The sequence below is a fragment of the Protopterus annectens genome, chromosome 10.part0 (genome assembly GCF_019279795.1).
Source record: "Protopterus annectens isolate FY-2018-M chromosome 10.part0, PAN1.0, whole genome shotgun sequence".
NCBI classification, from domain to species: Eukaryota; Metazoa; Chordata; order Ceratodontiformes; family Protopteridae; genus Protopterus; species Protopterus annectens.
In genome coordinates, this window is record NC_056744.1 from 270630760 (window position 1) to 270646011 (window position 15252).

A 15252-nucleotide genomic window follows, 5' to 3' on the forward strand; every position below is an offset into this window, starting at 1 on the left:
CATCCAGGCATTGGCAATTGCTCAACAGCAGATTGCTGATGTTTTGGACAGGCGATTGGGTGACATGGCTGGAATCCTTGACAGTGGCATGGCAATCTATGAACGTGAGCTCTCTGTGCTGAAACATCTTGTAGGAGTGAGGCGTAGGCCACGTGGACGTAGGCCAGCTACACTACCTGGTGCAGGTCTACGCAAATGAGCTACCTCACATGCCCACTCCCATAGTGCTGGTAGCAGCAGCAGTGCAGCTGGTGCTGCACTGTCCACACCAGGACACAGCAGGCCATGTGGATGTGGCCCTGGATGGTCCCAGCGAGGACACGGTCCCAGTGGACATGTGTCATCGGACAGTACCCAATCTGTACCTCTGTCTGGTAGTGCCCGTGCAACCTCTAGCAGGCACAGGTCATGTGGCCGGACACAGTGAGCTGTACATCCTGTTCTGTACAATCTGGAGCTGTCAATAATACCCCTGTGTAGGCTGGATACATGGCAGAACTGTGTGCACACATACACGCACACACCAGTAACATCTGTAGGGCACCAACACCCACATGCATAATAACCACATATGTCCAAATAGATCACAGGCCCTAACCCACACACATGAAGTCATCCACTGGTGCAGCCTAGGCCCCTGGCAAACATTATCACCCTGTGCATATGATGATGCCTGTGCCGCATCCCTGTCATCCACACCATCGGTGCAGGGACATGCTCATATGGTCTGATGCACAGGGTGAACAGACTAGTGAGATAGGTGTATATTACAATTGTTGTGTACTGTTGGCATGCAGCAGACATACCATGTAGTACAGGATTAGAATGCATTGTTTTATGTTCACAGTATGTGTCTTGGTAACAACAGTAACAGCATGTTGGTAATGATGCCCTGCATCCCTCCTTAAGGTCTGATTGCATGTGCCATTACGTAACAGTGTTTGCAGTTAGAATGCATTGTTTTATGTTCACAGTATGTGTCTTGGTAACAACAGTAACAGCATGTTGGTAATGATGCCCGGCTTCCCTCCTTAAGGTCTAATTGCATGTGCCATTAAGTACCAGTGTTTGCAGTTTCACATGTGTAAATGTGGAGTACTCACAGGCATGGATGGCAATACTAGCATGCTATACATAGCCTCAACCTCACTGTTAGAAAGGCTGACATTCCATAGATCTCTACACACCTACTGATCCAGGAGCATGTGAGCTGTGTGCTAGGCTACAGTGGCTAGAGATGTGACATCCATACCAGGTGACATCACAGGTACAGCTACATGGTGTGGAGGGTTTACACAGCGGTCTAGCTGATGTCAAGGGTAGGGGCCAGTTGATAGCATGAGGACTCACTGTGTAGCAGTAAAACACTGTCACATTACAGGATGTGAACACACACAGACATACACAGACACACACAGTAACATGCCCACACTCACGGGGTCATTGACACTGTAACACACACTTGATAGTGTTGAGGTGAGGACCCCTGCCTATGTGGTAATCACCATTACAGTACAGTGCACCCACATGATGCAATGCAGAGAATGAACATGCACAGGTAGTCAGTAATGCCTAAGACTGACGGCATCAACAGGGTAGAAGATTGCATCACCTTGAGGGGTTGGGGGCCCTATCTGTTCTCAGTGGTAGCATACATCCTCACTCCATGCACCAAACAGCCATACATACATACATACACATACACACACACACACACACTGGAGTCCACACATGTCATGCACATACAGATAGCTAACATGTGTGTGATATACACACACCAGCCCTTCCTATGTCTTGCTTTCTACACTGCAGTATGTACAGATCTCTACAACAGTGTACAGGGGTGTGTAACAATTTGGATGTATTCCCCACCACACGTGGCATATATGGTCACACAAGCAAACACACATGGCAGTACTGTGAATCAAACACCTGCTATCTTCTGATACGTCTGACAGACATGCAGCAGTATTGCTCGCATTACAATGTGTACCGATGCTACCTTCGGCAATTGTGCTGCTATATGCACATAGGAGAACTTAAGTGTTACAGGTGTCAACTGATTTACAGTCAGTGACACCCTGACTGCTGTGTAGGTTGTATATCTTCACTTTCAATTACGAGAAACATAGCTTACTGTTTGCACATGTTATGGTAGGATGGCTTGTGACACACCTGTGAGCTGTCTTCGGCAAACATCCATCTGCAAAGGTGGCCCACCACTTTATGTACACACATCCATCCATACCTGATGTACATCTTACCGTACTGTCAGTATTTCACCATATACAGGTGTCAATGATGGGACTGCATTGCAACTGCACGTTGTAGTAGGACACAGATGAACTGCAAACATCAGCTACAGCTCATGCATGGTAGCTGAATGCACACCATTACATGTACATGTGTATAGGTCCTACATTCCTGTCATGTAGCCATGTTTGTATGCATTGCAATTGGTGAACATGTGTGACATACATGACACATGGACTGTTGTATGATATGATAGTTGTCATGGGTAACAGAGGGAATGTTAACCCAGTCAACATTGCTACATTATGTACTGTTAGCATTAAACAGCCATGGACCTACCTTCCATGTGCATGCGTGTAATCACTGTAGCCATGTGTCTGCATGAAGGACAGCATTAGCTATGCTATGTATATATGTGTTGTGTGTGTGTGTGGGGGCATGTACATATCCACGGCGGTTACATGTATGTCACATCCAAACATGGGTCTGTTGCCTGGTGTACAGCAACAGTTATCTGTTCCAGCTGTATAAGACCCAGGGCCTCTGTTATGCATACAGCCAACCTGGTTATTAATAGTGGTATCAGTGCATTGCATAACACATGATGGAACCCTGTCAGTATATGGGTAGTCTACACAGTTGCTGTAGGGCTAGGTATAGTCCACTGGTCATGAGTAACATGGTGTTGTACTAATGTATGGATGTGTATTGCTGGTCCAAGGACACGGTGATGTGTGAGGGCTACATACTACAGTGCAGCATTTACCACTGTGATCTGCACCTGACACATCTGTGATGGCTTTTGAGAGTGTACTGGTCAGTAGATGTGAGTTGCCTTCATATACGTGGGGACACTAACACCTGGAGCAGTCCGTAACAGTCTTATGGCCCACATGTCTGTATCTGAGGTATACAGTGGTAGTGCTATTGTGCACAACTGAGCCTTATGCCAGGTGTTCCTCACTGCACAGATGTCAGTATTCCCCATTGTTGGATCTAGATTGGCAGCTATGATTACGAACGCTACACACCTAGCACTATTTAGCATACACATACAATGCAGTTGACCTGTAGGTGTCAGGGTGTTTACCTGGTCTCAGGTTCTTCGTCTATGTATGGTACTACATGTGTGAAGTACCCACTCCTGCCAGGTTAACACCACAGGTGGTATTAGTGTGCCAGGTTTAGATTGGTGCAGCTAAGGTGATTGGTACAGCTAAGATGATGGACAGCAGCAGACATTGTGTAGAAGACCGGTGTCAGACATATGTCATACAGTGTTCATGCTAACAATGATGACTATCGACACACCGTGCCCTTCCCTGTTTAGAATCTGTCTGCATACAAGAAAGCCCTTCGATATTAAGTGTGTGAGCATGCCCAGTATGCCATTGTGTAGATGGACACATAGTGCATCCCAGACTGACGTGTGCTACTGTATGTGAGCATGCCCAGTGACACCTTGTGTCGGTTGTGTGCCTCTGTGTATGGGCATGACTATTGTTATCCTGTATAGCGATGGTGGTCATCCAAGCAACAGATGGCCATACCCCACTTCAGGATGGATTACTACATGTAACACACTGGTTCACAGGTATGTACACCGTAACTGCCAGCATCCATATCGATGTCTGCATTCCTAGAAGGTCATATTGACTGTCTTGAAAGGTGTACTGTCTGTGGTACATCTCGTATCTATGTAGTGTTGTAATAGTGCTCCGTAGATAGCCAGTTGTCCTGCTCAAACTACTGCCATGTGTTCATCTCCATCTGTCTTGGGACACTAATATGCTTTTAGACTGATCTCACTCCATACGATCCCTCTCAGCATCTTTGCCTTTGCTGATAATGTCACCAACCTAGAAGTATGCCTCTGGGAGTGCTGTGATTCAGTAATTTTGGTAGCGCATTCTGTAACTGCATAATGCTGTAGTGTAATAAGGTAGTCAGGTCTATGTTCTAATCCCAGCCCTGCCGTGTGTGTGTGTCTGTTTCCAGCTGCCTGGGGGCAGAGTAATGATTTTAGACAGCTCACTCTCCGTACAATCCCTATTGGCATCTTTGCCTTTGCTGATGATGTCACCCACCTAGAAGTATGCTTCTGGGAATGCTATGATCCAGTAATCTCGGTAGCGTGTTAATTGTGTAATGTTGTAGTGTGATGAGGTAGTCAGGTCTATGTTCTAATCCCAGCCCTGCCATGTGTGTGTGTGTTTGTGCCCAGCTGCCTGGGGACAGAGTAATGTTTTTAGACAGCTCACTCTCCATACAATCCCTATCGGTGTCTTTGCTGATGATGTCACCCACCTAGAATTATGCCTCTGGGAGGGCTGTGATCCACTAATCTCGGTAGCTCATTCTGTAACTGCGTAATGCTGTAGTGTGATAAGGTAGTCAGGTCTATACTCTAATCCCAGCTCTGCTGTGTGTGTGTGTGTGTTTCCAGCTGCCTGGGGACAGAGTAATGTTTTTAGACAGCTCACTCTCCATACAATCCCTATCCGTGTCTTTGCTGATGATGTCACCCACCTAGAAGTATGCCTCTGGGAGTGCTGTGATCCAGTAATCTCGGGAGTGTGTTCTGTGAATGCTGTAGTGTGATAAGATAGGTAGGTCTATGTTCTAATCCCAGCCCTGCCATGTGTGTGTGTGTGTTTCCAGCTGCCTGGGGAGCGACTAATGCTTTTAGACAGCTCACTCTCCATACAATCCCTATTGGCATCTTTGCCTTTGCTGATGATGTCACCCACCTAGAAGTATGCCTCTGGGAGTGCTGTGATCCAGTAATCTCAGTAGCACGTTCTGTTACTGCGTAATGCTGTAGTGTGATAAGGTAGTCAGGTCTATACTCTAATCCAGCTCTGCTGTGTATGTGTGTGTGTGTGTGTGTGTGTGTGTGTGTGTGTGTGTGTGTGTGTGTGTGTGTGTGTGTGTGTGTGTGTGTGTGTGTGTGTGTGTGTGTGTGTGTGTGTGTGTGTGTGTGTGTGTGTGTGTGTGTGTGTGTGTGTGTGTGTGTGTGTGTGTGTGTGTGTGTGTGTGTTTCCAGCTGCCTGGGGACAGAGTAATGCTTTTAGACTGCTCACTCTCCATACAATCCCTATTGGCATCTTTGCTGATGATGTCACCCACCTAGAAGTATGCCTCTGGAAGTGCTGTGATCCACTAATCTCAGTAGCATGTTCTGTTACTGCGTAATGCTGTAGTGTGATAAGGTTGTCAGGTCTATGCTCTAATTCCAACCCTGAAATGTGTGTGTGTATCCAGCTGCCTGGGGACAGAGTAATGCTTTTAGACAGCTCACTCTCCATACAATTCCTATCGGCATCTTTGCCTTTGCAGATGATGTCACCCACCTAGAAGTATGCCTCTGGGAGTGCTGTGATCCAATAATCTCGGTAGCCCATTCTGTTACTGCGTAATGCTGTAGTGTTATAGAATAGACAGGTAGGTGCATAATTCCAAGGCATGACAGTTGTGTGTGTGTTTGGCAGTCATACCCTATGTGTTGGTATCTGTGGGTGGCTAGCTTCAGGATGTGTTGAGTGTGTTTTGTTGCTTTCCTGTATAGTATCCACAGATCGCATAATCACCCACAACACTGGGTTGTCAACACATACATTCGCCAATAGGTCTGGTGAGTAAATGTCAGTAGCCCTACTTTTAACCTTAATACAGTCTGACCCATGTGATGCAATGAAACACACTTGCCTTGATAGTAACAACACTACATGATGCAGGTGGCACATGTGGTTTCCTTATCATTTTTGTCTAATGCTTTGTTGTCATGTGGTCCACTGTTGTGATATAAATACAACATCTACGTATATGTGTGTATATGTATATGTGTTAGTATGTATGTATGTATGTATATATATATATATATATATATATATAATATATGTAGATATAGATAGATAGACATAGATATATACATATATGTATGTGGACATTAGTACTATTGGATGTTTGTGCTGGATGATCTGTACATGATCACCTCAGATGTATGTATATCTGCCATGGCGTAGTGGTAAAGCACATCGTCTGTGGTGTGCAGGGTCCTGGGTTCTAGTCGTGTAGACACCGGTTATTTTGTTGCTGGGAAGACCAAGGGACATTGAATACAGTGATAGTAAGGCACCTTTAACCAGTTGTGTATGGATCTGAGCGACAGTAAGCAGTGGTTATTAATTTGGAGGGTCAGTATGGGTCATATAACTATGCATTAGAAGACTATACTATGCAAATGAGGTTGACAATAGTGAATTCCATTTATCCCCAGGGTGTGATGCAGATCCCAAGAGTGTATGTTCATAGGTTCATAGGTTCATAGGTTCATACTAGGCTATCTGCCCTAGGGCATTTATAAGTCTAGCCAGAGTGTATGTGGCTTTCACCACCCCTTAGGATGAGAATACTATACCCATTAGTTTGCTGTGCCTCTGTCCAGCAGTGATACAGAGATGATTCCCGGGGTAAACCTATGATATCCCATCCACTCGTCAAGATTTCTCTTGAACAGAGTCAGTGAGGGGCTCTGCCTCACATGGACTGGGATTCTGCTCCATAGTGTAGGGAGTCTCTGGGTGATGAATCTGTCCCTCCAGCACATCCTATTTATATCCGTGTTGAGGTTTAAGTCTCTTGCTCTCGTGGCTCTGGTGGATTTGGATTTTTTGAGGTGGAGCATGTCCATTAATTCCGGGTTGGACATGGCCTTGTATGTCAGGCACAGATCACCTCTGAGCAGACGGTATGCGACTGAATAGAGCTGGAGTTTCTTCAGTTGGGCATCGTATGACATATGTTTGAGCCCCTTTATCCTTTTGGTGAGGAACTTTTGGGGTCTTTCCAACTGCTGCAGGTGTCGGGTAAGATACATTCGAATGGGCGTTGTACTCAATCATTGGTCTGATAAGTGAAGAGTACAGAGGTACAATGACATCTCCTGATCTGGATGTGAATCCCTTCATGATCAGGTGGGCAATGTAGAAGGTCTTCCTAACCACTTTGGCAATGTGAGTGTCAAAAGAGAGGTTACTGTCAACTTGGGTCCCCAGGTCCCTGATAACTTCTTCCATGTTTAATGGATTACCACCTATGTGGTAATTAGGGGTTACCTTGTTTTTCCAAAGGGTATGACTATACATGTTTTGGCATTTAGCTTAAGGCCATGGCTCTGGCACCAGTTATCCATTTCTATGAGACCTCTCTGGAGGATGTCTGTGTCTAATGGAGTGTCAATTATGGTGCCCAGTTTGCAGTCATCTGCAAATTTTGTCAGCCACAATCCCCCTATGTTTGCCTGCACTTCAGAAAAATAAATGCCAAACAAGAGGGGGCCCAGGACTGAGCCCTGTGGGACACCGCTCGTGACCGGCTTAGAGTCTGACATGGCACCAGCAACTCTAACCCTGTGTGTTCTGTCCTTGAGCCAGTTTGCAACCCATCTTGTGACATATGGGTTTACATCTAAGCTGGTGAGCTTTTCTATGATGCCCGAGTGGGGTATTGTGTCGAACGCTTTTGCTAGGTCAAGGTAGGTTGTGTGAACTGCCTTACCCTCATCAATAGCCTTAGTGACTGTTTCGAAAAAGTCGACCAAGTTCAAGAGGCAGGATCTGCCCTTGACAAAGCCAAATTGGGTAGGATCCAGTGTCTGTAGGTCCCCAATAATGATCCTCTCCATAGCTTTGCAGACAAGGCTCGTCAAGCTTATGGGGTGGTAATTTCCAGGGTCCGTAGAAGCACTGCCTTTGTGGAGTGGGACCACAGTTGCCGTACGCCATTCTTTGGGTACGTATCCTGTAGTAAGGCTAAGATTAAACAGCAGCCTTATGTGTGGGTTTAGTTCCTCATTGAGTTTGTGTAGCTCACAGCCGGGGACACCGTCCGGTCCCATTGATGCTGTGTTTTTTGCTTTAGAGAGAGCAGCTCTCACCTGGGCATCTGAGATGTTTGGAAGGCTAGATTCTGGTGGGATAGATATTTCTCCTTTTGGGGGGGGGGGGGGGGGGAATTTGCACTGAACCTGTCTGCCAGTATGTTGGCAATGTCTGTGGGTTCAGTGATTTTTTTATCATTTTGGACTAATTCTGAGCATATCTGGGAGTTTCCACCCAGGTTTCTAACATAGCTAAAGAAGGCCTTATGATTGTCTTTTGTGTCATTAGCGCTTTTTCTCTCAAAGTTGGCCTTGGATGATTTTATGAGTGATCGTAGTTTTTTGCTAGTATTGATCAGAGATGCCTTCCCTTTTAGGGATTTTGCTCTGTCATGTTGTAGCTTTCTCCTCTTGTTGTAGAGTTTATTTATGGCTGGGGTCCACCAGACCGGGCGCCTGCCTTTGGTGGAAAGGGTCTTGATTTTATTAGGGATTGCTTGATCCATACATTCCTGGAGGTGCTCGTAGAAGGCATTTGTAAGGGTTTCAGCAGCGTGGGTTGTGGTTTCCACTGGCTCGGGGGCCTTGAAGGATACCACTCCAGTCTTAAGAAGTGTGAAGTTTGCTTTTGAGAAGTTCTTCACTGTGGTCTTTTTTGCTGGGGGTGGGGGCAGGATGTGGATCTCCAGTGAGATTAATTTATGGTCTGATCTCACCAATGAGGGATATACTTCTGGTGTGGAGCATTTTGTCCCCATGTTTGTGATGATCAGGTCAAGTATATTTTCTCCTCTTGTGGGAATGGTGACTAGTTGTTCCATAGCATTTGAGTTTATGAGCTCCAGGAACCTTTGGGCTAGGGTGTTGGGGCTTGAGTAATTTTCGCAGTCTATGTTTGGGTAGTTGAAGTCACCCAATATGATGGTGTTTGGAGAGACATTCATACTTTCCAGTGTCTTCAGGAAGGCTGTGTGGGTTTCCTGAGTTTGAGAAGGTGGTCTGTAGCATGTTACAAACTGTAGGGCAGTTTTACCTATGGTTAATTGCACCTGGATGGTCTCCGATGCTTCGTGCGTTGCCACTAACCTGGAGGTGTGGGTATCCTTTATGAATATGGATACTCCCCCTCCTTTTGTGGTTCGGTCCGGATTTTGGGGCCAGAACGCATGATATGAGGTATAACCTGATAGTGCTGGGGTGCTCTCAGGAGCCTTGAACAGCACAGACATCGATGTTCTCCATACTGAGGAGGGCTTCGAGGGCGTGCATCTTGAGGTTTAGACTTCTGGCATTGAGCAGTATTACCCTTAGTTTTTCCATTTTGTTTTCTAGGGCGGTAGGTTTATCATTTGAGCCTTGCCTAAAAAGGCACTATGGGGTGGCAAGAGCCTTTGCCAATATCCGGAAGCCCAGGGTGACAGGTGCAAGCCGTCCCGCATGGGCAGCGTGGCTTGTCAAGCATGTCATCCCAGGCAGACAGACATTGGATCCCCTTAGAATGACACCAGTAATTAAGCCAATTATTAAAGCTGATCATTCTGTCTCTGTATTGTGGCATCATTCTTGGTGAGGGTAGGATACTGCTCAGGGTCAGGGTCATACCGGCCTGGGCTACATAATCTGAGAGCTCCTCTATGTCTCTTTCATGTAGTCCAGGGAGGTACGTCTCAGGTCGTTCACACCGGCATGGACAATGACTGAGTCATACTTGTACTTGCTGTGGAGTGACCTGAGTGCTTGTGTTATGTGGCGGATTCTAGCGCCTGACAGGCAGCTTACTGTGATCTTTTCCTTGTTCAGTCTGGTGAGTGGGATGTCACTGTGTCTGACTATGGAGTCACCTATAACAAGTGTGTCTGGCATTGAGTTTGGCCTTAAGGGCTGTGACTGTTTAGCACACTGACTTTGAGAACTATGTGTTGCATGTCTTATGTCTTGAGGTGGCAGTTGCTTGGGTGTCTGCTTTGTAGGCCTCTGTAGTTTTGGTAGATTTTCGATCAGTGCCTCCGAGTATGTCTTTGTGTGTTTATGTGTTTGTTTTGCAGTTGTGATAGTTCTATGTGAAACTGGGTTTGTGGTGTGCGTGGTTTCCTTCTCCTCCTGTCTGGTCTTGCCAGTCCTGAGTTGAGAGAGCTCAGCCTCCAGTTTGGCTATATAGTTGCATCTCTCACATGTATTTGTGTTTTGTGGGAGAAGGAGTGGGTTGTCTGTGTACATGAGGCAATTGTAACATTGCTTCAAGATGCCCAGATTCACCAGCTGAACAGGAGAGGATGCTAGCAACTGACCCTTCGACATGCTAGAAAAAGTGAAAAAGTTTGCTGTGTAACTGAGTCAGAAGGGACCTATAGGGAAATGGGTACTCAAGGGGATTCTAGGCTAATGTAGTACTTTGTTTAGTATACAAGTACTTTACCTATATAAAAATGCTTTAGGAGCAAGTGCTGAGCTTTTGAGATAAAGAATAGACTGTTTAGATTGCAAGTAGAGAAGTTCTAAGGGAAAAATTGAAGAGCAGACTTTACGGAGCCAGAAATAGTTTAACCTTGTTTAACTGGCGCTGCCCGATGGTGCTCTATGGGCAACTCCATGCTAAATCACGCAAAAGCACGCTAAAGCGGGCTTTATAGCAGGGGGTTGAAAAGAGCTAGGAATTGACCCAAAATGGCCAATAGACTACAAGTTTCTGGCTGGAACCATTGCTCTAGGGACAAATAGGCTGCTCAGTGCTCCCCACTCCCACTGGTGAACAAAGAAGCTTCCCTTTATCCAAATAAGGATATGGAATAGCACAGGAACCAAGCCAAAGCCCAGAGATCAGCAAACTCTGAAGACTGGACTATTCTAGTTCAGTATGGCGGGAAAACAAGATTTTATTTATTTATTTATTTATTTATTTATTTATTTTTTTGCAGAAAACAGAGGAAAAACAGACAGTAAATGCTATAAATGCTTTTAAACGGCTAGCACACTTGAGTGTGTTAGCCTACAGGTAAAATTAAGCAACAAATAACTTTTTTAAAAGTGCAAAACAGTTAATCAACACAAAAACAGTTTAAATAGAATGCAGAGCTGTATAAACAGGCGAAAATGCAGTCGCTAAGCAGTAAATAATCAAAAAGCCAGAAAAAAATACTTAAATCAGGAAAAAGTCACTCTTTTGCTCTCTGCTGCTTGTAGAACTCTGCAGGACACCACGAGGAGCTGTGCTGAGTTGAATACAAGCGAAAAAGCATGCTAAAGCAGGCTTTATTACAGGGGGCTGAAAAGAGCTAGGAATTGACCCAAAATGGCCAATAGACTACAAGTTTCTGGCTGGAACCACTCCTCTAGGGACAAATAGGCCGCTCAGTGCTCCCCACTCCCACTGGTGAACAAAGACGCTTCCTTTTATCCAAATAAGGATATGGAATAGCACAGGAACCAAGACAAAGCCCAGAGATCAGCAAACTCTGAAGACTGGACTATTCTAGTTCAGTAAGTCCTGTATACAAGATTTTATTTTTTTTTTTTCTTTTTTGCAGAAAACAGAGGAAAAACAGACAGTAAATGCTATAAATGCTTTTAAAACGGCTAGCGCGCTTGAGTGTGTTAGCCTACAGGTAAAATTAAGCAACAAATAACTTTTTAAAAGTGCAAAACAGTTAATCAACACAAAAAATGTTTAAATAGAATACAGAGCTGTATAAACAGGCGAAAATGCAGTCGCTAAGCAGTAAATAATCAAAAAGCCAGAAAAAATACTTAAATCAGGAAAAAGTCACTCTTTTGCTCTCTGCTGCTTGTAGAACTCTGCAGGACACCACGAGGAGTGGTGCTGAGTTGAATACAAGTGAAAAAGCACTCTAAAGCGGGCTTTATTACAGGGGGCTGAAAAGAGCTAGGAATTGACCCAAAATGGCCAATAGACTACAAGTTTCTGGCTGGAACCACTCCTCTAGGGACAAATAGGCTGCTCAGTGCTCCCCACTCCCACTGGTGAACAAAGATGCTTCCTTTTATCCAAATAAGGATATGGAATAGCACAGGAACCAAGACAAAGCCCAGAGATCAGCAAACTCTGAAGACTGGACTATTCTAGTTCAGTAAGGCGGGAAAACAAGATTTTTTTTTTTTTGTTTTTTTTGTTTAGATAGCCGGGTGCAGGGCTCGAATATAGGTGAAAGCATGGGAGGGGGGTCAGGCATACTGTATGTACATTGGAGACCTGTGCCTTGGGATTGCTCCTGCCTTAGCACACCTAAGCTAGGGGTGCGTCTATACCTGCCTGGTGAAATTGGAAGGGATAACAGCAGTAGTGGAGTAGTCAAGTGAACAGGCTGCACAAACAGGTGATGATCATCACAATCAGCATATTACATGGCCAGCCCACCCCAGAACACTACGGTAATGTGAGCAAGCACCATACACACAGGTTTCTTCCACCCTTTACACCACCGGTGTACACATGCGGGCACATTTCACAACACAGTCCAACCAAATGAGAAGGACTGCAGCAGGCAACATAGACCAACATGTGCAGGAGGCTGAGGGTGGTGAGGATGTGTATGCTGCCGAACAACCCTTAGTGAGGTGACATAAGACTTTACAGACCCAGGGTAACTTACCAGGGGCTACATGAGCTGGAGATAGTGGAGCGCTATGGGGTGGACAGAGACCTCCTACAGCAGCTTGTTGAGCTGTGCCAGCCACACTTGACACATCGAACAGGCTGAGGGAAACCCATCACAGTGGATACCATGGTATGTGTTGGCCTAGGTATACTAGCCACAGGTACCTCCCAAAGCACAACTGGGGATATCATGGGGATCTCACTGGCATCTGCATGCAGAGTATTGCACCAGTTCACAGACACCATGTCACCACATGCTAGTGAGCACGTACATGCCCTCAACACACGTGATTTGTAGACCAGCAATATGCGTCTCTTCCACCACATGGCTGACTATCCTGGGGTACTGGGTGCTATAGCCTGCATGCACGTATGCATCAAAGCACCACCCGGTGAGTGGGGTAGGGCCTACATTAACTGCAGGGGCATACCCTCCAACAGCTAGGCCATATGCGATGGCCAGGGCATTAAACTGAATGTGTGTGCTGTCTACCCTGGAAGCTATGACAATTCCGATATATGGCATCTGACGCAGCTGTACCACACCTTTGCCAATATGGACATCCCCTACAGACTCCTAGTGGGGGATGCTGGGTAACCACTGGAGTCGTGGCTGATAACACCCATCAGCAATGCACACACACCTGAACAACCACACCATAATGAGGCAGATGCACAGGCAAGACATATAAATGAGCATGTGTTTGGGATGCTCAGGTCATGGTTCTGGTGTCTGGACACATCCAGTGGAGCCCTGCAGTATTCACCAGCTACATGCACCCAAATTGTTATGGTATGTGCTATGCTACACAATCTGATACTGCGGTAACAGTTGCAGCAGGAACAGCATGGGGCAGGGCCACACAGCCCCCCACCAATGCCAAGGCCTGTACAGGCACAGTGTGACTTGGAGGAGGAACTACCTGAGCTGGGCCCAGTAGGTGAAAGGGCCGTGCACAGTATGACCTGCCCTTGGCAAAGAGGCAACACATGGCATATGCACTGACACCGTAGGTACCCAGGGATTTCACCCTCTCTGACTCGCACAGACAGTACAATGGATGACAAACATGACACTACCTGTGCTCAGCCATGTATAGGAAGTGCACTGTGTGCATCTGACATAGGCAGACCTCCAGCACCGTCCTCAGGTCCGGAACACCCCCAAAGTAAGTCAATAGACCTAACAATTGGCAGTTGTATTAGAATGTGTATTTACCTGTTGCTATGGTATGGATGTGAGCATACAAGGGAACTTGGCGGCCGACTGCTAGGGCAGCAGATAGTACACGTCCATAGTGGCACCATGACATCTGTAGCACATACCGGGGTCACAATAGTAGCCAGTAGTACATAGGGTGGCCTAACCCAATGCAGGTTATGGGCTGAACATCGTATGTGTCCATACAGCCCACACAAGTCTCATACAGCTGGACAGGTGTAGACCAATACAGACAAATGCTATACAATGGACTCTGGATATGCCCAATGAATGACCACAACCCCCACAGACACACACACAGACTACAGCAGGCCAGGCAGTTGGATGTTGGTTGTGAAGGCTAGGACATCCGACACCACTATGCTGGTAATTAAAGCTAGGATCTGACGTTCACTGGTATGCCTCCAACCAGCAATTTAGGTGGGTCCACACACTGAAATGGAGTACCTGGCATACCAGTACAGTAGTGGCAAATGTGTACATCTGTCAGCTGTGCCCCCCTTCCAAGGTACACATGTGAGAGTCATGTGCACCACCCCCGGTGCTGTGTAGGACTGTGGATACAGTTGGATGTCCCCCCACGCTGTGCAGAAATGTAGCAACTGTCAATGCCACATGACCATTAGCTACCCTGCAGACACAGCATGCCACCTGTTGGTGTACACCGCAGGGGTTGGCACCACAGTACTGACTATCTGGACATGAGACACATGCGATCCAGTTGACCATACTTGGCATGCTCAAACACATGAAGTTATGATGGTAATGTCAGTCGACAACATGCGTAACAGTCATACTGGGCATGCTCACACACTGAAACACAGGACGGCCAGGTCTGCAAACACCAGTGGTCCAGACATATCTGCCATTACATTGCTATACTGTTGGATGACTGTGCTGTATGGTATGTGTGTGGTACTGTCTATTGTCTGTACATATGCCACGGTGTATTGGTAATTCACATGAGCTGTGTGCGCAGGGTAGTGCTACTAACACGTGCAAAGGTCGGTTCTTTGTTTGCGGCCAGAATGACGCCTTTGGATACGGAGTGGGTAAGGCACATTCCAGCAGGTGGGAACGGTTGTGCGTGGGTTTGCACGGTGTTAAGCACTGCTGACCTCTGGTTACAGCTCCTTATACTTACTTAGACTCCACATTTCTTTAACAGTGCACTACTGGCATACTGGTAGACAAACACGCTTACACCCACTCGCTCACCGACATTTGTGCTTACATTTGTCACTCACGCTGGGTGGGCGCAATCCCTTGTGATGCCTATTACAT